Source organism: Cimex lectularius, unplaced genomic scaffold (assembly GCF_000648675.2).
Source record: "Cimex lectularius strain Harlan isolate CLEC.00 unplaced genomic scaffold, Clec_2.1 scaffold18, whole genome shotgun sequence".
NCBI lineage: Eukaryota > Metazoa > Arthropoda > Insecta > Hemiptera > Cimicidae > Cimex > Cimex lectularius.
In genome coordinates this window covers 1,760,799-1,784,243 of record NW_019392764.1, presented here as the reverse complement: position 1 = coordinate 1,784,243, position 23,445 = coordinate 1,760,799, and the positions used below count along the sequence as shown (strand labels likewise).

The 23,445-nt window shown below is 34.1% G+C and overlaps 1 long non-coding RNA gene across 2 annotated transcripts in view; it reads left to right on the top strand.

Annotated features, from left to right (window-relative positions):
* The first annotated feature begins 316 nt into the window (after positions 1-316).
* LOC106661390 overlaps positions 317-23,445 on the top strand; it is a 110,928-nt gene continuing 87,799 nt past the window's right edge. For both annotated transcript variants that reach the window (XR_002910389.1, XR_002910388.1), the window contains exon 1: positions 317-602. This is a non-coding gene — a long non-coding RNA (uncharacterized LOC106661390). The remainder of the gene's footprint in view (positions 603-23,445) is intronic.

Genomic DNA, 23,445 nt, shown 5'->3' with positions numbered 1-23,445 from the left:
GTGCGGAGGGACGGGCCCTGTGGACACCATGCTGTGATACAACGCCTCCATTTCGATCATACCATCCCACTTTTATAAGAATTACACGATCATATAAAGCCGAAGCAAGAACTATTGAAAACAAATAAACATTATCCAGGGATAAAATGTCGAAGGAAAACACCCCCTGAAGGAGCTAACACAAAGGGGGAGGGGTGTTTAGTTAAATCTTATCTCTTAACGGACATCTACAGAGAGAAAAAATAAAAAACTGCTTCCATTTTAATCTTTTCATGGTTTTGATGGCTTGGCAGTAAAAATGCGCATCGGTGGCGTCATTGCCATTTTTATATCGTACAATTAGAGAAGGAAATTTGACTGAGAAGGGAGCCGAGGAAATGAATTTGTCATTAGAGGGGGGGAACATCTGGTGAGTTTCTTATTGGTTCTAGACCCTCTTGCTCAGCGTCTTGGTAACATCTGGGCAACCAGAATCAATTCCTAAGAACACTGAGAAAGGGGGCATTAATGCATTAATCATAAGGGGGATTTTAGACATAACCGAAGACATGGGCATCTACTTCATATACGAAACGTACAATGGACGATAAGAGATACGAACAGTAAGTATATGATATGTATCTACTTATTTAAAAATTGATTATTATCATTTAATCAACATTTCTAATATGGAAAAATCCAAGGCATAAATTATAATAAGATAATTTATGTAAACTCAAAAACATTTGTGGTGCATAAAGTAGAAAATGGGATGTTTTTATTCGCGTATGAGATAGTTGGCAATGCAAAAATTACAAAGCTTGGTTTTCGTACTTGATATTACATCAATAAACTTTATTCCGTATAAAAAATATGTTGATCAGTAGATGCTGTAACAAATATCACCTCATTATAATTTTCAACATTTTTGTCTGGAAAAACTCCATAAAATGGTTAAGCTTGAGACATAAATAAACGTGAAATTAAACTGGGGAAGGAAACGGATGTTGAAGTTCGTAAGGATGTTAAAGAACAATGCAAGATTTATCACCGTTCTTTGGCCGGGCAAGTTGGAAAATATAAAGCTCCACTGAGGTCGTTTGGTCGGGCAGAGAGGGTGAAATATTGATAAGAGTTTGAGTTTAGATAGACAGGGTAGTGGGAGGTTTATCTTTGGCATTTCCTTGCCATTGGGCAGATCCCCGCTAAATCAGGTGGCCTCTTGCCTCCAGGGACCGTTTTGGAATTTTATGTCTCCATCGGAATTGTACACGGTCCATTTAACTCGGCCAGGAAGGAGCCGTGGAGGAGTAAAGAGAAGTCCATTCTGTACAAAACGTCCATAAATAGCACTAGGAAGGGCGGGGGCGCATTTATTTGATTGGGACATGAACGGTTTCAATTGTTTCTATCGTTCAAGATCCTTTTGTTTTTAATTCAACAATTTGGGCGGAAAATCTTGTTAACGATGTGAACTACGAAGCAGTAAACATCCAGTAAAACAATATAATCCAAAATCACTTCGCAGTAATATTTTTACATCTTGATAAACTAAAACATATAAGTAGAGACCGGATTACTGTGTAATTGCACATTTTGTTTGCTTGCGTTTAACGTCTTCTAAACCATTTATCTACCCGTTTCATAACGTAAGGAACCATATTCTCAAATTTTGACTAGCACAAATTCGGTTTTCAGCGCACAATATTCATTGGTCCAATATCATCAGTTCGATTTTTTTAATTTTAAAGAAAAAACAAATCATTTTCTAAAAAAAATTGGTAGGAACTTTCTATGATCGCCTACTACAAAAATTGCCCGAGGGGCGTCGGTAGCCGCAACGATTTAGGCGTTGGCATCTCTGTAAGGTAAAGGTCCCGGGTTCGAATCCAGCGGCCCCGCATTCGAACCCTGCATACTTACAAATGGGCTATTTTTCAAAAACATGAAAACATCGGTACCCCGAGGGTTCGAATAACCTCGTAGTTGAAATACCCCCCCCCCCAAAAAAAAAAAAAAAACTTGTGAAACGAACGTATTTATTTATTTTTTTTTTTTAAATTGTTACATATATTGTCCCGTGAACAGACATCAATATTACAGGAGGTTATACCACATGTCGTTTGACTAAAAAGGCCGTATTGTCGAAAGTTTCAATTGTATTCACGATCACTTTTCAGAAAACTTCAACCATTCCCAAATTTTTTCTATAAAGCCCCACGTATGTCATATGTTAATCCTACCGGCCACCTAGCGGTCCTGGGATCAAATCCTGGCACAGTCCATGGGTTTTTATTAGTGAAAAATATGATGACAGTAGGTAGTTTGACGTTATGCCCACCTGTATCACAAGAATTAATTTTACTTTACTTTCTTATAAAGTGTTAACCTTTCTGTATGTTTTATTACACCAATGCAAAGAATATTGAAAGTCCTCCGGGATTCATTTGTTGTTTTATTGTTGCCTGAAGCAAACGAAACAAAATTAGTTGGAAGATTAAGTTCCGATTTTACAAAAGTATACTAAAGTTCAAGATAGATTTTCTTGGTTTCGTAAATCCTGACAGATATGGGACATACAGAAAAGTTGTCCCTGCTAATGAGTTTTAACAGATGCGCCTATTTTCTCAAAGATAAGTTTCACCAATGAAATATTAACATTTAATCGCTAAAGAATTAGTTTTACGGTTAGGAACGATTAAAAAATAGCTTTCAAAATTAATAACTTATATTTAAAATATAATGAAAAGAGGTTTTTGGTATTTATGTTCAATATTGTACCAATAAGTCTGTTTTGAATACGTGAATATTACTATCGTTGGGTTTTAATAGTTTTTTTCCCATCCACCTCCCCGCCGTACCTTTAATAGTTGTTAATCTTAATGAAAATCGTAAATTGTTAACAATTAAACCTTAAATTTATATTAGTGATAATGAACCTTGAGGATTAAAGCACCCGTCAGTGTTTACAGAACCATAAGAACACGTTACTTAAAATCTACACAAGAAATTCATAAACTTGTAACAGATGCAATTTTGTGTGATTTTGTATTTTGTATTCTTAAGGTTACTATAGAAAACAAATGAATATCAACGGGTTTTCAGTGCTGTTCTTATTTATTTTATTTATTAACTGTAAGATTAAACTTTTATGAGATGTAAGGAACTTTATGGATTAAAGTTGTGAATGGTTGAAGTTAAACGAAAAGTTCAAATCTTGAAACAATGAGAATCTGACTTTGGATATTAGAGACTTTGTAGTCCAATTGGAAATGTAAGAAAACCCCTAAGTATTGACATCTGTTCACGGGACAGCCTGTACACATTTTATTTATTTATAATGTTTCTAAAAATATTTTTTTAATAAAGGCACATGCTTTTAATATTAAACAAGGTTGGATAAATTTTCCACCTGTTAATATTTATTGTAAATTCACCACAAAGTAGGCTTACTGCACGTTTTAGTTATTATGTACTTGTTTTTACTCATTTTAGGCTGCTTTTTGAACATTTTTTAAGTTTCCACTGCACAAAAATCCGGCCTCTACTTGTGACTAATGAAATAAAAACGATTATGTAAACATTAAACCTTTTATGAACAAATTAAGGGCTATTTAGAGTAATTTTTAGTAAAAGTGTTAGCTTCTCAGTTTTGTCTTAAAGTTCTAAGACAGATACATTTTTATCCATATTACATTATTTAATTTTTTTGTGTCTGTGGATTCGAATCCCGTCTCTGACATTGCCCTTTCCACCTCAAATTTCTTGAATACAATTTTTTTTAAAGATCGAACCAAAAACCATTAATCAATCAAAAGATGTAAAATAACAGGTTATAACCATCATAGATAAAATATCAACCACTTAGGTCATTATTAACCAAATGATTCGGCCTCGTTCGATGCTTTATTATCTTATTAACTTGTTTAATTTTTTGTGTGTGTTTTGAAAACACAAAAGATAAAAATGGCCGTTGGATAAAACTTATCTCATATGAAAACTCAAACATCCTCTAATTTATGAGTTTTCGTTTGGCCTTTAGCAATTCCGCGCGCCCTGCTATCAGTGACCCCTACCACCGCGCTGCGGTCCCCGAACCACCACCGACTATTCTCCACCGCCTCAATAAATCCCTCGACAACACCACAAACCACTACGGGGGCGAGATAGCGGCTAAAAGCACCCAGTGGAGATTTACAAGCGGTGTCTCGCCGTAACAAGAGAAATCTGAATCATGGAAATGGCCCAAGGGTTCACGACGTTTTCTCCCGGCCTATACTTCAGAAAACAGCACCAATATTAAACCCGTCCACCGTTCTGTTTGTTTTATACGAACAGAAAATAACCTGACGCTCTTTACGAGTGTACAACAAGACTATAAAGTCTAAAACTTACTTTTATATTTAGCGGGACATATGCTAATAACAGATGCGTTTGAATTTGCGTTTGAACACTCGTAAACTTTTATTTTTTGTCTACTTTCTCATGATCCAAAAAGGTTTGATCTAACCCTCCAGGAAAGCGGGTATGAATAGAAGCTTAACTATTTCAAGTGGCAATATATATACAATTGTTTAACTGTTTGTGTCCCTAAATTCAAAGGTTCAAACGGTTTTTAATGTTTTAGATCTTAATTAGTAAGTAATAACTAATAAGTAATAGTCTTAATAAGTAGTAATTAATCTTACGTAAGTAAATCAAGTAATTTTCAAAAACTTTTTCGAAAATTCTCGGACTAATTTAACGAATTTATTTATATTTTTAATTACTGATTATTTGGGGATCGAGAGGTGCAACATTGTTTAAATTCACTAGTTTTCGTGGTCCGCTTGACCAATTAATATCTTTCAATTAATTAAGGTTTTTAGTTGAGATAAAAATAGTCAGTGTCATGAGCGGGATTTGAAAAATGGCAAAAAGGAGGGAAAATTCAAAAGGTGGGGTTGAGGTCACGATAGCTCAAGTGGTAGAGTAGCGGCGTATCTAGCCGAAGATCGTGGGTTCGAATCCCGCTCGTGACAATGCCTTTTTTATCCCAACTAATAAATTAATTGAAGAATTGTTTAAATTATACAAATAAATGTAAGGTTGGTAAAAATGAATTTATACTATACTAGATATTTTAGACTCTATCAAAGAATTTGTACTCACTCAACGTTTATAAATACGAGGCCCTGAAGATGATCACAATAAAGATCGAAACGTTGGCACGATAAAGAAAATGTTTTTCTAAACCTACGTCACACCAGACTGCATCTCACGATCTCCAAATAATCATCAACTAACGGTCACTAACACCACACATTTTTAATTACTAGTAAATCAATTGCTCATGATACTGAAAGAAAAACTGCGACACAATTTTCATACAATGACATCGATTAGGACACTCGAGTAGAGTAGAAGATGTAGCGCGATTATTCAGCCGGGTGCAAATTTCTGCCCACAAATAAAACGTTTTGTTTGTCAATTTTATTTAAAAAAATTGATGCGGAGTTAAAACGATAAAATATAAATTGGTGATTGGTTGAAGAAAAACAATGTTCTTAACTTCATTTTTGCGAATAACATGCGAAAGGTTTCTCCAAATGAAAACCCATTTGCACCGTTAAATTCAACGTCCAAAAATCTTCCAACAAATCTATACCGATGAGTATCTTGCCATTTGAAGTAATTAAGCATTTATTTGTATCCTGTAGATTTAGATTAAAACTTTTTGGCCCAAGAGAAACGAGACAAAAAATAAGTTTAAGTATCTCGAGGTTTTTCCTAAAAACCGCCCAATACAAAATATGAGGGGAGCTGAAGTTAAACTTACCCTATATAACTATTTAGTATCTCTTTTTTTATTGGAAAAACACAATTAACTCTGTTGGGCATTGAATAATCTAATTTTAACCTTGCTACGCTATCCGAGCCAAAAATATTAAATTCACTCTCCACGGCGAATTGGACTTCGTCCCAAAAGTAATTGCTCTCATATCGTGCTTTTGGAAAACTATGTACTTTTCCGGTTTTTCTCTGCGTAGGGTTGTCGTCAAGTTTATTTAACTTGATATACGTTCTATCGAACCGTCGTTTTTGAGTCTTTTTGGTGCCATTTCTTCCTTAAGTTCTGTCAACCATGTTCGCGCTAGTGACGTGCGATAACAATCGATATGAGTAAAGTATCGAGTATTTTCTTTCGATATCGCGTACATTTGGTACCGAATATTGTCATTCGATACAAATACTGTATCGAATACTTTTTGTAGTATCGGAAAATATACTCAAATAGATTTTTCGTCGTAATATTGTATAGTTATTTAGCGTTCGAAACTAACTTTTCATCAAACTGGGAATTGTCTATTTACTGTCAAGAGCGCCTACTAGCGGCATATGTTAACAAAGTTAATCGAAATTTTTAATTGGTGATTGGTAACTCTGCTGATAACTGCGGTAACTCATAATTCTTTCCCTCGTCGCTCCTCGCACTTTCAATTTCAGTAATTCCTTATAAAACATTTTTGTCTTCAAGTCCCTAAAATGGGTTCGCCTTCCTTCTCGTAGGTAGATATCTAATCATATCTCCTTCTAAAAGTAAAGCATGAGATTATTTTACTGAAAACTGAATCGTCGGCATCTTGTAAATTCTGGAGAATACAGTGCGAATACGTCTTATCTTTTCAATCATTTAAAAACCACACACCCGTTGATCAAGTTTCTCAAAACTCGATAACGATAAAATTGAAATATCAATTATGTTGAAATGTGTTAGCAGCTTTTCCTTGTTCTTACCTACGTACCCACTGTATGAAAAAATACTTAAAAATGAAAAAACATGCAATTTCTTGATTATTTTAACACAGGGGCCTATTTTAACCAAAGTCTACAAGATTAAGATGATCTGAATAAAAGCAAAACTACTCGTACGAGTAACTACTCGTTAGTATCGAATAATTTCTGTCGATACTTAAGTAATATCGAATATTTCTTTCGAAACCTGTATCGAGTACTGGTATCGCACGACACTAGAGTTCGCGCTAGTCGACCTATTTTACTTCTTCTTGGTGGATCCTCTTTTGTACCCACTGAGTCTACCTAACTGGAGGCATTCGTCTTGCCAATCCCACCTTATATTTTCCTAATAATCCTTTTTCCAACGGATAATTTTAAAAAGACACAGTTTTTGATTGAACACAGCCTATTTCGGAATTATTTGATCTAAACAATCGAACGCCACACACTCCAGAACACCTGCCCAATGACTGCTGATTAGAGTTTACTGTCGTGTTTTAATTTACCTTTTAATTTAAGAACCTATTGAGCCAAACATCTTAGTTTCACCTCCTTGTTATTAATATTTATAATATGAATGCAATAAATTTTTAAAAACAATATCTTTATCTTATATCTTAATTGGTAGCTATACAAATAACAATTTCTCAATAACAGATAGTAAAACATGAATAAGTATATAATCTTACTGCTTTTCATGAAAATATTCCCTAAATTCTCAACGCTAATCCATTTCAACTCTGAAGAGCAATCCGTTGTAAATTAACGTCGAAAACATTCATAATCATGACGTTTACCAGGGTTGAAAGTGTTACGAGTATGTTCTTGCGTCGGAATGGAAAGCGGCAGCGCGTCGGTACGGGCGCAACGCGCAACAAAAGATGGCTGTAACTCATGAAAGAGCCTTTGTCAACCCCTCCGACATCGTAAATACCGGCTCATTACTTACATCTAAGCCCCGGCTCGGCTATAAATCGGATTATAATTATAGAAGGTGGTGGGACATGGATCACGCCCAAGGCGAGCCTTGCTGCATACAGGCCCTTGGAGAAACGGTTTAACACAATTAATATTTAAAGCTGGTTGCTTTCACGCACCTCGCACTTGCACAAGCTTGGGAAGAAACTGTAGGCATCGAACTTATTTTTGTATCCATGGTTGAAAAACAAAGATAATCATATGAAAAAAAAGAGGTGGGTGAGAGGGTGAGTAGTAAGAGAGAGAGAGAGAAAGAGAGAGAAAAAGAGAGAAAGAGAGAGTGAAGGCACCTTTTAATTTTAGTCTTGATTTTCTTAGGCAATAAATAAATAAATATTACATTTAGTTAGATAACTTGTCCACTAGAAATATTATTGTAATTATATATTTTTATGAATAATTATTGTAAATTACGAATATTGTATGTACATTACTGTAAGAATCCAGTATACCATTAAAGGTTAAAACAGTGTAATAAAATAAAATACAAATAAATAAATACATAGCATGTTTTCGGCTGTAATGATTTTTAAGATTAATATATACTTTTATATAGTTTTTCACATACACTGTAAAAGCTCTTTGTGAAAATATACAAGAAAAAATTGCACGATTTGCTATACTTAAACTTCGTAAATTGAGCTCTTCGTTAAAGGATTAAATTACAGGAACATATTACTGCAAGTCTCGTCGGCCATTCTTATCCCTTCCTCATTCGTATTGTAGAGATCAAATGGATTCTGGAGGTACCCCTTCCACAAATCCTTTTACTTTTATTAAAGATAAACATATAATTATGAAACATTTCTCTCGATGAAATAACAACACTGTCGTGTTATATATATAACAGAATAAGGCAAAACTTTCATAAGTAGATAAAAATTAGCTGAACAAAAACCAAACGTCCATTTTAAGTGTTACACGAGTCGTTGGAAATTTCTCAGCACGTTTCTCCCCTGACTCCTGACTTGTCCACCCATCATCGCATATTATACACATATATAAAATGTATATGTGCGTGTGTGTATTGTACGGGGTGTGTCATTTTCAGAAACCATTAACTTTAGCTTAAAATGGTCTTATACAGACCCCAAGTTAATTTTGGCTAGGAATCCCGTCGTGGTAACAGATTTAACATAACTTTCTCATCTAGCTGGGAAATGACACTAACTTTGTTATTTTAAATTCGGACGCAAATTTTTATTGTAAAGTTCGATTTTTTTAAATCTTATTTTATGCCAGTTTTACTCAAAGGAAAATTTTGATAGAATTGATCATTTCTGAGTTATACCTGAAGACGCGTGATGGGGGGTATGCTTTTTGTAACGAGTTTGCCCTCCCTGTTTTAAATTTAAAATGCAGGGTTTAAATTTTGATAAAATAAGCTCTAGAATAGAATGGTACAATATATGGGCTTCTCATTTAAAATAACAAAGTTAGTGACATTTCCCAGCTAGATGAGAACTTGTGTTGAATCTGTTACCCCCACGCGATTCATAGCCCAAATTAATTTGTGGTTTGTATAAGACCATTTTTTTGCTAAAGTTAATCGTTTCCGAATATGTATATATATTTTTTGTTTTTGTTTTACGGATGTCAAACTACATTGGTCATCGCGAGCTCTCTTCCTTAGCTTTACATTTTTCTTATCTTGCTCGCCTTTTAATACTACTAATTTCTTTTTAATTACCTGAAAACGACTTTTTATAGTACGATGGTAACCAACTCTCTCTTTTCTGTGTCCTATTGCTACCCTCTCTGCACCTCAGGGGCTCGTAAACTGTGGATAAAATAAGACAAATAACAGACACAAATACACAGAAATAAGACTGGTTGTCCGGTTAGCATTCCCACTACCCAAGAGTACGCGATATTACTCAGGGCAATTGAGGATATGCCATATATATATATATATATATATAGGGTTGAAAAACGTCAACAAATTCTTTTTATACATAGATTTCAATTCTGGGTGAATATTATTCGCGTAAGTTTAACATGTAAGATAACATCGGGATTATAATAAATTGTGATTAATGTTTTGTAAATTTAGAAAACATCTCTTTACTATTCGTCACCATTCAGTCGGTTTATCTTCCCGGGGGGTTTCAAAAATTGCAGAAAACGTAAATGATAAAAGGGGATCTACCAGTTCCTTTGACCAATATTTTTGACAAGATATACTACATTGTAGCCCACTCATAAAAGCATCACATTTTGTTAAAATTTCAAATATGAACGATAACATGAACGGATTTTTTTTCTAAAGCATTTTTGATTCATTTTACTTTTTACCTAGGCTGGACAAATGCAGTAAGAGTTAAAACGATTTAGGTTTTCAGGAAATTCCCTCAGGCGACATTCTTGCCTTCTTCAAAAATCTAAGCCGAGGCTGGTATTTAACGTTTGTGACATTATAAATAAAGTAGAGTGTTATTCTAGGAGCGACTTTATCTCTGTCTTGTTTTACTGTCTTCCTCCTATCTCGAGCCAGGGCCGACACTCGACCCTTGTCACGGACAGATCGTGTTCTAAATCTCTAAAGCAGTCGGCACAACGTCCTGAAAACGTTTTACGAGGCTTCTTTCAATTTTGACTGGAATCAGTTCAACTTACATCATAGGATATAATGAGATTCCTCAGAGTGAAACGGAAGGGCCCTGATTATTTGCAGAGGGTTTCAATGTTGCGAATAATGTGTAATTAATGCCCTGTGTCAAATGTGGGGAAGAATAAAATTTATTTCTCAATAGGACCAAGAGCAGGACTACCCTGACGTTCTTTTTTATAATTTATTTCTTTGTGTTGTTTCTTCTTTTATTTATTCTTTCCTACCTTAACTCCTGGGGGTATCATTCTCCCCCCGTTTTGGGTTCTCTCTTTGCCGAGAGATAAATCTCCAAAGACATACTCCTCTTTTCGGTACCACGTGAGACGAATAACAAAGCGTAAATGTAATGGGGAGAAAGCTTTTTATCAGTAGAGGTTATGGCGATCATAATGATTTAAAAGACATACAAGGAAGTAGCTATTTATTTTCCCTCAGTATTCTTCAGTTTATATTCATGTAATCAAGCTCATTAAAAAATATTCTTTGAAAAACAAAATAATAATCTTTGCAACAACGAAAAGCTGTTTATCATGTAGAGAGAGAGAGAGAGAGAGAGAGAGAGAGAGAGAGAGAGAGAGAGAGTGAGAGAGTGAGAGGGAGTGATTTGAACCATATGAACCAATCATAGTGGTATCGTCTTGGAGAGACTATTGGCTAAAATGGCGAAGTTGACGAGTAATAAATAATAAATACGGATAGTTTTATGGAAGTGTTCTTGTTCAATGCTGAAAACTTGGCCTTATGATCTTGCATATTAGCCATAGTACGAATTCTTGTGTGTTCAAATTGGGGGTTATCGGGAAAAAAGGGCCAGAGGCGACGGTGGGAATCGAACCCGAACCCACGACCGCGGCGTGAGAGTCTCTCATGCTAACCACTCGGCTACCGCGGTCCCCATGCTGAAAACATACAAACATTAAAATTAACCATCAGGTTCTTCGGTAGTTGATTGTGCTGAATTTCTTGAGAGCGAAATCAAGATTATTATGGAATTCGAGAAATGGAATTTTAAGAAGTCTCATGGAAAACAGGGTGTCCGGAATATCATGCCGAGATTAGAAGTACGCACTTTGGCAGCGGGAAAAGACAAATGTTGTGTTTAGTCTGACACCGTACAAATTTCGTTTTTGGAGAGGAATACATATCTTTACAAGCTATGATTGACTTGCCGAGTTTACTTTTGAACCGAAGCCAAACGCTACTGCTTCACTTCGTCCCTCTTCAGTCAGAGCACAAGGTTTTACAAACCAGAAATTCGACACAAAACCCTTAAAAAAATAATCATTACAAAACGTTTAAAATTGATACGTTGTATTGTAATCGTACTTAGGAACCAACCATAAAAAAAGATAATAGGACAACTGATTTTAAGGTTGAAGTTTCTTTAGAACATTATCTGCAATTAACTTAGGCAAAATTCGCATAAATTGACAAATTCAATGACTCGCCTCACAGTTTTTTTAATAAAGACAACGCTACATCCAGTTTTCCATCTTATTTCATTTCACCTTCATCAGGACTAAGCAAAGAATTCGTCTTAAAAACAATATAGAAAAACGATTAGCAAAATTTTCCCAGTACGTTGCAACCATTTTTCCCCAATAAAGATAGGTCGTGAGCACACTCCGTCGAGTTTATCCTATATTTAGTACTTTCGTCAGGACTTTAAGTGAAGGATTCGGCATAAAAAATCTATGTTGATGAACAAGATATTTGTTGTATGTTGCAAGGCCGACAATAATTAATCTAGTTAGTATTTTAATAAAGTCAGCACACTCAATCGAGTTTTTTTCGGTGTTTAGTACCTTCATTTTACGTAAAGAATTCATCAATAAAATTTGTTTAACAAAATAATGAGCAAGAGGTTCGCAGTATATTGCAAGCATAGGCCGTCAATGATTTATATAGTTGGTTTTTTAATAAAGATAGTGAGAGCATTCCGTTGACTTTACTTCTCTATTTTATACCTTCATCCGGACTTTAAGTAGAGAATTTATATGTAATGTAAAAACAATGTACTAAAACGATGAGCAAAAGGTTTGTAGTTGATTTTGCAACCATACGTTTTCAGTTATATGGTTCAGTTGTCAAATAGTTAGTTGTTTTTTAATAAAGTCAAGGCGTAAACACATTCCGTCAAGATTTCTGCAATATATAATGCCTTTTCCGAAACTTTAAATGAAGAATTTCGTACAAAAAAATTTGTGACACTACGGTGAACAAGACGAAACTACATATTGGCGGTAAGCCTTCAGTTGACTTTTTAAAATGAAGAAAAGACATAAGCACATTCTATCCAGTTTTCATCTGTATTAATTATTTATTATTCATACATAAAACCATCATAAAATCATATAAAAATTAGATATTAAATCAGGACTTTTAGCGGCGATTTCGCCTTAAAAATGGTGTCGCTAAATGCTAAACAAGTATAGGCCTTCAATGAATAATATATTGTACTTTTTTTTTGACCTGGACCGTAAAATTGGTTTAATCTTTCGTTTATTTTTTTGTAAAGCACTTTTTAAAAGTACTAACGATGTAAATTATGAATTTGAGAGGTCGTTACGTGGTGCCACCAAATGTTAATATAATATAATAATAATAAACAGGACGTTTGTAACGATAAGCATCATGTTATAAATTATAACTGGTATTTTATGGTTATTTCATATTAAATATGGGTTTTACTAATATCGCATAAACCTGTTTTATCAGAAATTGGTATCAACGTTAAAGTTAACTAGGGATGGTACATATATATATATAAAATATACGATAATAGATGGACAAGTCACGGGAGAAACGATCGAAGTGCTGAAAAAATGTCCAACGAGTGGTATAATACTTAAAATGGACTTTTGGTTTTTGTTCAGCTAATTTTTATCTTCTTATGAAAGCTGTTTTCCCTAATTTGTTATATTTATGACACGATATAATACATTACAGTACATTCTTTAGAGTTTTATATATATATTACTCAATCATAATATTACATTAGGCCTGATTAATTTTAAGAATTCCTTATATACTGTTGTGACATTAAAATTATAAGAATCTATTTCGAAACATATGAATTTAGCATTTCCTATATGGAAACTCATTTAAAAAATTACCCTTGTGAGGACTGTTGGAATTTTTAAAGATTAGGCCTTCCCGTTGTGATTTAGAATGCTCTTAATAAAACAAGTTCCGAAAAAGGGGCCGAAATAAAAGCCCTGTTCATCAAGTCCGTCGATAAGTAACAGTATATTGTTCGCCGACAACGCCTTTAGGAGGTTGAGAAATCCGAGAATCGGTGAAACAACAAACGTCCTGAAGTACGGTGGGAATTAAAACGCCTAATGAATTATTTCCAATGTGATTTAATTCAGCTGCCTCATGAATATTCATCGTGGAAAAGCCGTCCAGCATCTTAATGTCATCGTGGTCTTTAAATGATGGTTAATTCATGTGCTGGGGGTTTATCCCGCAATCCGCGACTACAATAGAACAATAATAATGTATTTTGTAAAGCTAACATACACTGAACGTAATAATAATTATCATTTATTTACAACAGAATTGTTTATTATTATATAAATATCTATAATCTAATGAAATTCCTGCCAGCCTATATGTGGCAATTGGTTTGAAGGCCAGAATAAGTGCCTTAATTCTTTGGGGTGTAAATCCACCCCCACGATTCGAATTCAGAATGCCTTTTCAGTAGTAAAGATGATATAGTTGAGGGGTGGAAGCAAAATGTATATACACAGACATTGCCAAATACCCAAACTCACTACACAAACCTGGGTTCGGAAAGATATCTGGTTTAACTTCCGCTGAACAATAATTGTTTTTTTAATCCATACAGTAGTCATAATTAATATTAATGTATGGTGTTTAATGACCGTTACTGGATTTTTTAAAAAATTACACCAGACCGCATCTCACGACCTCCAAATAATCATTAATATTAATTATTTTAATTGATTATACTTTTGAATTTAAGGTATTGGTTGGGTGCTTGTTTGTGTTTGTTTTTTAGTTTAACTATTAGAAAAATGATATTATTATTTCAATTAATATTAGCTAATAGTGAAGTATGTATGATATTCTTCAACTTTCTGTAGAATCAAGGTAGATGACATTTCTTTGTTCTATAGCATGCATGTAAAAGAAACTTTATACCATCTTTCTGTGAGTGTCCAATGTACAACTTTCTGAGAAACCAATTCCTTTATAAATATATAATATAGAACCTAATTATTTACCTATGAACAAAACCAGAATAAGGCATGTGATTTTCTTACATTTTTATAAATTCACAATTCATGTTGTTGTTTTTGGGTGCTTTTGGTGGATTAAGTGTGGTCTTTTTAGGGTTGCAGTTGATGTTTGTGATCGTGGTCCTTTTTTTCTTTTTAATTGGTATAACATGTTGAATGAATGTTGTAAACCAATATATGTGAATTGTTGTTGATATGCGCGTTTGTGCGTTTTTAGGACTAAATATGTTGTGTTAGTATATTTAAAGTTTTAGATTATGTTCATTTATTGTACTCTTCGTTCGTCGTGGTGGGTTTTAAGTTCTGATTTAATTTCTAGTTTGTTAGTTTGTACTTTTCTTGCCCTATACATGTTATACTATGATTTTGGTCCACTTAGTGTCTCTTTTTGTAGTGTCCTTTGGCTATTGCGGGCTACCTCGTTTTTGTATTTCACTTTTCTCAATGGCACTGTTTTCAGTCTATCATTTATTGAAGTACTGCCATGTTGGGTTTCTATATATGGCTAAACGTATTTTTCTGTTAGGTTTAGTGATTTCTAGATCAACAATTTATTGTTGTTGTTCTCTATTTCTGCCGTGAGATATATGTTTTTGTGTAAGTTCTATGACATCAACGTTCTGCATATTGTGTGATGTGTTTTGGAAAAAATTTCTGTGAAGTATTTCGCTGTAAAGTTTTGTGAAAATATTTTGACGATGGCTGAGGTGGGGTTACCCATTCCTTACGTCTTTTAATGTGTGTATTTTTTATCCGTTGAAGTTAAAGTAATTTTGTGCTGTCGTTCTCCGTAGTATTTATTTGATAGTTGTGTCGTGTGATTTTGTGTATTGTGTGTTTACTTTATGCATTGTTTCTTTTATGGGAAGCGATAGATAAAAGTCTTTTTTGTCAAATGATATTGGTTTGGTAGTATTTTTAATTTTCGTCTTCAATTTTGGTCATGAGTATTTTGAACAGTGTGTGCCGTATAGCTAGCTTAAGGTCGTCAGTTTTCTTTAATAAAATAAAAGCGAATAAAAGTTAAGCAATTTAGTGATTCGCATTAACAGCAATTACGCAAGCTGCTTACGTTTACGCAATTATGCAATTTTATGCGTGACCAAAATGAGAGAGATAATTCGTTCGTTTGATTTAAAATAAATTATCTATTTGTCTACGGTAGGTATTGTTTTTTTGGTGGTTTGAGGCAGCTTGTGTGGTGACGGTCGTGTTGATTTTCTGTAAATGTATATTTCATTTTGATGGTTGTTTTAGTGTTAGATCCACAAAATTTCCACGAATAGAATAACTTTCTATTTAATAGTATTTGGTTGCAATAATAATTTACAATAGACTGATGTAATTTGACCCCCAAAAAAGCGTATAACTGATTTTTTATAGCAAGTTATTATAGTAAATTCGTTAAATTATTGTTATCCGCATCTATGATATCCCGGGAGGGACTTAATTCTGATAAAATATCGAATTATGTAGATTTGAATGACAATAAATTATTGTTGTCGGTTATGTTAAAATACTAAAACCATAATCAATTTCATTTTAGCTATAAATTGTACATTTACGATTTAAAACAAGGATCATTGCGACGTGATAAAAATTGGAGCAAAAACTTTTACCCATTGAACCGATCCCTCGGGCCCGAGAGATTCATTTTACTTCCAAGGGAGAAAACAAAAGAGAAAAGTCATAATAAGGGAGCTAGATAGCCTCAGGTAAAATAAACCCGAAGGGAGCAAGGCTAAAAACGCGGATTGGGTCAATGGCGGAAACTTTTCGTCCCGAGGCATCTCCCCCCAGGGAGCCCGAACCCTTCAAGCAAGTCGGGAAAAGTCCCCTTTCCGGGCCAAGCCCCTGAGGGAGATAAGATTGTGGTCCTGGCTGTATTGGGACTTCATCCCCGCTGGGGGCAGTCGAGGTGAACCTCCGCCCCTGGGGTATGTCGTGGGCAATCCTCGAGGTGGAAACCAGTTACCCGGATTGTCTCCTCTTTATTTCTATTACTAAAGTTCGAACCGTGGCAGAGTCAGCATGGCTCCCCAGTCTAAACTGCACCGTCCTCGGATCCCTTAGGGATGTTTGTTATAACGAGCCACTTTTATAGCTCAAATATATTGCATTTCAGAAAATTTCCAAACCATCCTAAAAACTAATCTTCTTGGTTTCTACACCAATGTGACTTTATCAGAATTACTGGCGACTTGGATATGCAGTCTAAAATAAACATTATCGATAAAAAATATTACCAGTACTTGCTAAATTTTCTAACCAGCTTACTCCAATAACACGTTCATTGTCGCAGGCAAGGATCGAAGAACTTAACAAGCAGACGAGTTATTTTACTACATATAATAATGTACTATAAAAAATCGATACTATATAAATGAAATTAAACTCTAATCCAAACCAATTACACGACATTTGAAAAATGGCAAAAAGGAGGGAAACTCATAAGGTGAGGTTGAGATAGGAAGTTGATGTCCGAGTGGATCGAGGTCACGATAGCTCAAGTGGTAGAGCAGCGGCGTATCTAGCCGAAGATCGTGGGTTCGAATCCCGCTCGTGCCATTAACTTTTTTTCATCTCGTCTAAAAACCTTAATTAATTGTAATGATTTAATTGATCAAGCGGACCACGAAATTAGTGAATTTAAATTTTATTTTAGTTCTAACACCGTTAATATTTAATCTCTTGCCACTGGCTTTTTGGTTGGAAGCCCGAATCATATTTTCTTCTTTTCGGAAACAAAAACAATGAGGGTCAGCCCAATTCCTTAAATAATCTCTCTCTCTCTCTCTCTCTCTCTCTCTCTCTCTCTCTCTCTCTCTCTCTCTCTCTCTCTCTCTCTCTCTCTCTCCCCCTCTTTATCTCTATATATCTATCTTCGACAAGTGTTCCATGAACCCAAATTCATTGCAGTTTCTACTTGAGTCTGAATATGTCAAATTTAAAAACGTACTGAGGATAACTAGCGTGATTTTAATGTAGTGAAATGAACTTTATGAAACCAACTTTGTCCCGACTTTACTTGGATCATTAAAAAAAAAGAAGGAATCATTGGTAGAATTTTGATAATTATTCTGCCATTCTTGGTTTTCTAGTTGATATTGATCGACCTCCGTAGTTTAAATTGATGTATTGGATCTTCTTGAGGTCATTTTACAGGTGAATAAAAAACATCACTATTGGGTTTCACCAAGCTTTCGGCGAATGTTCCGCCATCTTCAGGGCTTCACCCAGTTTTTTAAAAAAAGCCCTGAAGATGGCGGAACATTCGCCGAAAGCTTGGTGAAACCCAATAGTGATGTTTTTTATTCACCTGTAAAATGGCCTCAAGAAGATCCAATACATCAATTCTTGGTTTTGTTTGTATATGTATGCAGTTCAGTATAACGTAGGAGGAAAAGCAAGTCCTTGATATGTTGATTTTCTGGCTAAAATGAATTTTACATAGCATTTCAAAGGTTACGTGATTAAGCGATGCCTGATAGTTGCATTGTTTAGTTTATAAAAGGCGCTTTACATGCCCATTATTATTAAGTATTTGCGGCTTTATAGTCGCCTCAACCCGACGGTGGCCTTGGGACCTCCTTGACCCCTAATCATAAACACTGAGTGCCAGCAAGGGCTGGCTCCTCAAAGCATGTGTTCTATCGGTGCAGTGCTGGCATTATTGCTAGTGTTGTGCTTTGTGATATATTAATCATGTGTACATATTTGTATAGTATACTATCATGTATAGGTAACAAATAAATTTTTAAAAAATTAAAATGTTTTGTATTTCTCACAAGTTACTTGTGAGAAACGATGGGGTTTCGAATAGTTCATCTGCAAGTGTAAGCCCAATTATATGGTAAACAAAAATAGTTATAGTTCAGTTGCTAGTCTAATTGCTTACCTAATCCATATCAAATTACAACTTTAATTGTTCTTTTTTTAATTGCCTTTGGGAAACAATGCTTCAGGAAATGCTGCAAGCGCGTTACACCGAGCGTCTTTCTGAATCTTAAAATAAAAGCATTGTAAAAAACCCGTGCGGTCAGGTTTCGGTTGCTATTACTCATTTTATAAATAATATTTAAGGAATTCCGGAACCCACTGAGAAAACATTCTTTAAAACTTTATCAAATTATTTATGAATATCAAATAAATTATGTAGCAATAACAAAAATAAACAGCTAGTAGAAAGCATTTTTCTTATATTTTTACTGGAACATTAAATAAAAGAGTGGCTATCATAATCTCAATAGAATTAACTGTGATTAATCATTATTTTTTAATTTGATCTTTATTGTTATAAAATAGCCCTTTTTCAAGGAATCTGTTGTTGTAAACTGAGTAACAACATAAATAGTTTTCCCTGTAAAAGTTTACTAAATGATAATCTATTAATTTCTCTTGACATTCGAACTTGACTTTTATAAATTTTCGTTTTGCATGTTTCCAGTATTCGAAGATTAGCATGATAGAATATATTGAAAACTACATCATTTAAACCTGTTTATTTTGCTAATGAATTATTAGTATGATGGTACATTCTGAAAACTACATTAATTAAAACTCTTTACTTTACTAATGACTCATTAGTAATAATTAAGCTGGAATATAACGTCCAAAGAACAATTCGCTAGTGTAAATAAACTTTTGCATAATATTTTTGCGGTTTTTTATGAGATTTTTTTTTGCAAATCGAAAGAGGTTGACTTAATCTGGCCTAAAAGGGCTACCGACATGGGATCTCCGATTTTATTTAAAACATTTTTGATGATACTAGGTCAAAAAATGTTAGATACGTACCCCAATTTTATGGGAATGGACATTAGGATACGTGAAAAATCAGGTACTTTAGATAATTTTTTAAAACAAGGTTTTCTGCCTTTCGGCAGCATGTAGACACACATTCCTTTCAAGGGAGATTACAAACGTGAGATTACCGATTTTAATGTAACTTTTTTGGTAATATTAAGTCGAAATACTTTAGGCGTTAATTTGCTTATCTTCATTTGCTTTGCGTGCTTTTCAAGGTTATTTTTTACGTAGGATTAAAATATGCAGAATTGTAATAAGTTAAATTAATGAAAAGTTACAACAACGAAAGACGCTAACAGTAATGTAGGTCAAAAAATTATTTAAAAAAGATTCGGATTTGATTTAAGTACCTTTTAAAATCTTTACATACAAAGTTTTATCGCGGAAAAATATTTTTTGGATTGATTCAGCCAGAGAAATTTTGTTAATATATTTTACTTTGTGTGTTCTTGTTAAAGATTTTTAACTACTATTTATCCAAATTAAATTTTGTTACAACCGTTGTAAAGCTTCATATAGCACTCAACCCTTTGTGTGGTCTTTATTTATTATGAAATATAATGGCATTGTTATAGCAATTTTGACTTCTGGAATCCTGTAAACAATAGATCCTATCCAAACAATTTTAACCATCCAAGAACACCTTGAGGTTATCAAAGACTGCTGTAAAAAGGGAGTGACAAGGCCATTTTCATGCACATTTTCACTGAAAAAAAAAACTGCCCTTCTTTGTACATCAACAACTATAACTTAACAGAAGACTAACTAAAATCCACACATAACACTTAAGAGGCAACAGATTAACAGAAGACTTAAGAAGAAGAATTTTGGGAGATTTGTTTCAGTCAAAACTTAACTAACTCAAGACAAGGCATTACCACCACTTTGGACAAATGGAGTGAAATTGTGGGGTTCACCCAAGCCATCAAATATGCAGCGGATCCAATCCGTTTAATGAACATACCTGGCAAATTGTCAAATCCATACTACTTAATTTCTTTTCAAATTTCTTTTGCCAACGAACTGATCCGATTGCTCTTCCAAAATTCCACACCATCTCAATCCATCCAAACCCAACTTCCCTTGTCTTCTCCACACTTTTGTGTCTAAGAACCCTCAACTTCACCTTAAACTATTATGGCCTGGAGACTTCATCGCCCCTTAATCCCTCATATTGAGTGCCGTAGTTAGTTCGTTTCTTTAACATGTTTTCTCCAGGTTCAGTGCTGGCTGGCCGTCGTGTCATTTTTATGATAGGGGAAAAATTGTGTGTTTTTGGTATGTACAGGCTACAAATATTTGTTTTGTTGTTGTACTGAAAAAGGTTTAAGCAAAATTAATCCAAAATTTAATACATTTTATGACAGAAGATAATTATTGACAAAATTTATGGATGATTTTTATAATGCTAATCGCAACACTTAATTTATTCATTTAATTAATAAAGTTTTAATTACAAAATCATTATTTTTGTGAAACAGCCATTTTTCCAAGTCGCTTTGCGGTAATTATCAGCCCAATCAAAATGCTTCGTAGTTATACATGTTTAATTAACCAACAACGCTCCAATTAAAAATTTATTTCGTTGTTTGAGAACAAGAACGGTTAAATTTATGACCTCAAAGCGTTATGTTGAAAATGTAGTAATGTAGTAATCAACACACTTTGATCAATAAATAAACATATACAATCATTATATTTCTCTAAATTGTTAACCATGACTGAAGTGTGCACCGTAAAATCTGATTTATTGATGATGCACGATATTTTATAAAATATTTCATAGCTTGTAGAAATTTGCTTTCTCTTAAGTGACTTTTATCTGACGCAAATTATTCTGCTTAGCCATTCTATGTATTAAATACCCAAAGCAATTTCTATCATTTCCAAACAATCCAAATTCCAATGGGAAGCGGAAATGAATCACAGGATCTAAAAATAAAACATCCCTTACTATATTTAATGACAAGCCGAGATGTCCTGACAAAAAATTTTTACAGCATAAAACTAAAACTTTAGAAGTTCTATGTTTTAGTTTTAATTGTTGTCTGTTGTTCCTCATTTCACCTATCATAAACTTTCACTCTTTCACTGTCTGCCATGATTTCTCTTACTCACTCGCTCACACACACTCACTCTCTCGTTTATTTTTCTATCACGCTGTTCTGCTCTCAATCTACAATATTCGTGATGATTTATAGATATATAAAACATGATTTTCTAGTCACTAACGTTCTTCGTGTTAAAAACCGAACCAACGATCAACCTATTACAAAAAGTTTTTGCATTATAACATTCTTATAATAATAAGAAGACTTTGGGAGATTCGTCGGTTCTTAGTGATTAGGAGAAATCTTTATCTCTATCCTTAGTAAAACCACCCTCCCCTCCATCATTAGGGCGTCTCCGATAAAATTCTTAATTGTCTTTTCTTAGCGAGATTAAAACTGGAAAAAGTAATTGGATTTTTATTTAACACGGCAATAAGGGGGATTAAAACGAGGGAGAGAAAGGCGCTACATAAACAAGCAGGGTGCGCCCCTCCCTTCTTTTGTGGGGGCGGAAGAAATTGGAATACATAAGTTGTACACAAAGATAATTTAGAGTATTGTGAGTTTGTTTGCTTTTTATTGTGCGATATGCTTTATACCCTTCTATTTAGTGAACGCTGATGGGTCAGTTAACAATGTAAACAAATTGTAGTAAGGAAAACCAACGTTTACAAGTAGTTTTTTATTATAACGGTTGTGTTATGAACATACGGTCATTAGATTAAACTCATTGAAACCTCGATACGTTTTTTCATTTTAGCATCCCACATACATTATTGTAGAATAACCAATTTTTTAATACAACCCCTCAGCTTTTTTTAACTTTCAACTTTCATTTTGCTATAGGGTTGATGCTTGGAAACATATAGATTGTTTTAAGCCCCGTCAGTGTTTTATACACTCCTCTTTTTACGCATGTATTTCTGTGCTTACATTATATCGCTTGCAGTACATCAAGGAAAGCGGTAGATTCGTATCGGATTGTTTTTCCAACGTACTAAGCATAATAGAGAGGGAAGGGAAAATGAAAAATAAGCATGGATGGGGTATAATGGTAGATTTTAAATGAAAATCACCGTTTGCACAGAAGGGGAGGTTCAGTAAACTTATTTGAACCATATAACAAACAAACAAAAATCTAATTACGTGTTGGCTGTAGATGAAAACTGAGGACAGTTACGATTTACTAATTTACTTCCTGGTCTTTATAAATACATTTACGGACACTTAAAAATACACAAGAACACAAAATAATTTAGTCGCTCATGGAGAATTTAATTATTAATTAAGGATTTCATTGAAACTCTTTTTGGTACCAAGTGGTCTTGCCAACCATTTTTGAAAATATTATTTTCTGATTTTTTGAGCATATATTTCAAAGTTTTGTATCCGTTTATTTGTTATTGTAGAATATCAAAATAATGAACGGGATAGTGTGAAATGAGAATGTAATAAACATGGTGTCCCGTGAACAGACGTCAATACTACAGAACGTTATCCTAAATTCACTAATTTCGTGGTCCGCCAATTAATACATTACAATTAAATAAGGTTTCTAGTTGAGATAAAAAAAGCTAATGGCACGAGCGGGATTCGAACCCACGATCTTCGGCTAGATACGTCGCTGCTCTACCACTTGAGCTATCGTGGGTTCGAATCCCGCTCGTGCCATTAACTTTTTTTCATCTCAACTAAAAACCTTATTTAGTTATCCTAAATGTCAAATTGGAATAAAACGGCTCTATTGTCCAAAGTCTTATTCTCAATTGTATTCGAGATATTTCACTTTTCAGATTAGGTTTCATTCACGACTCCATCCCGTATATCATAAAACGTTAACCATACTGAAAATTGTACTTCGACAATGTCAATTGCGTTAAAAAATCGAGGGGATTTATTTATTTATTTATTGTAACTTTGAACAAATAAACTGCAAAAGCAATTACAAGATATAGTATATTTGTTATAT